Source organism: Octopus bimaculoides, chromosome 1 (assembly GCF_001194135.2).
Source record: "Octopus bimaculoides isolate UCB-OBI-ISO-001 chromosome 1, ASM119413v2, whole genome shotgun sequence".
In the NCBI taxonomy this organism is placed as follows: domain Eukaryota; kingdom Metazoa; phylum Mollusca; class Cephalopoda; order Octopoda; family Octopodidae; genus Octopus; species Octopus bimaculoides.
Genome location: NC_068981.1, coordinates 117,848,355 through 117,849,362, shown reverse-complemented (window position 1 = coordinate 117,849,362; position 1,008 = coordinate 117,848,355).

Genomic DNA, 1,008 nt, shown 5'->3' with positions numbered 1-1,008 from the left:
ACATATATATATATATATATATATATATATATACCATGAATGTATACATGAGCCTATACTATACATACATTTAGTTGGAAAAATTACCCTTCAACAAGCATTGAAATGTTATTTAATTTTCTTTACATTTACAATTCAGATATTGAATGAAATTTCTTTTTCGATTCATATATTTTTACACTTCTGAATGACTTGATATTTTGACGAGATCTATTTTCATACTATATCATGTGTGATTTTCTGCCTACAGTCAAATTTATTACTCCATTATGGATTGCGAGTATATATGACACTTCGTTTTTCAAAATTTGCATTGTATCAGCATATGTGCACTTGCTAGTGTTAATAACCCCCACTAAGAGTATTACTTGCATTTCAGACATACATACATACATACATACATACATACATACATATATGTGTGCAAGTATATGTGTATATTTGTGAGTATACGTGTACTTATTTATTTTATTGTGAATTAACTGCTTAAAATATTGGCACTTGTATACTATGTAAAAGTATAACATGTACTATGGTTTCATAATAATATAAGCAATGAAAATAATGCAAACAATAATAATGACAATTATAAAAATACGTGGTATATATGCATGTATATAAAAATATACACAGACACACATACACAAACAGACACACACATAGACAAACACATATACACATCCACATTTATGTATGTATAGGCATGTATGAATGTATGTGTCTGTATGTACATATTGTTTCTAGACGGACAAACTAGTAAAAAACATGTGAACTTGTAATATCATAGAAACTGGAGACGTAATAAAATGAATCATTGTTAATATATTTTAATTGAATATAATATATAATATATTTACCATACTTACCATGTTTAGCAAAGAACTTGGTTTGCTTTGTCTACTCTTGTTACAGCGTCTAACTTATTACTGCTCAGTTTTTGTGTTGATATGCATATATACTTGCATAGTGTCATGCTTATATATATACATATATATATATATATATATA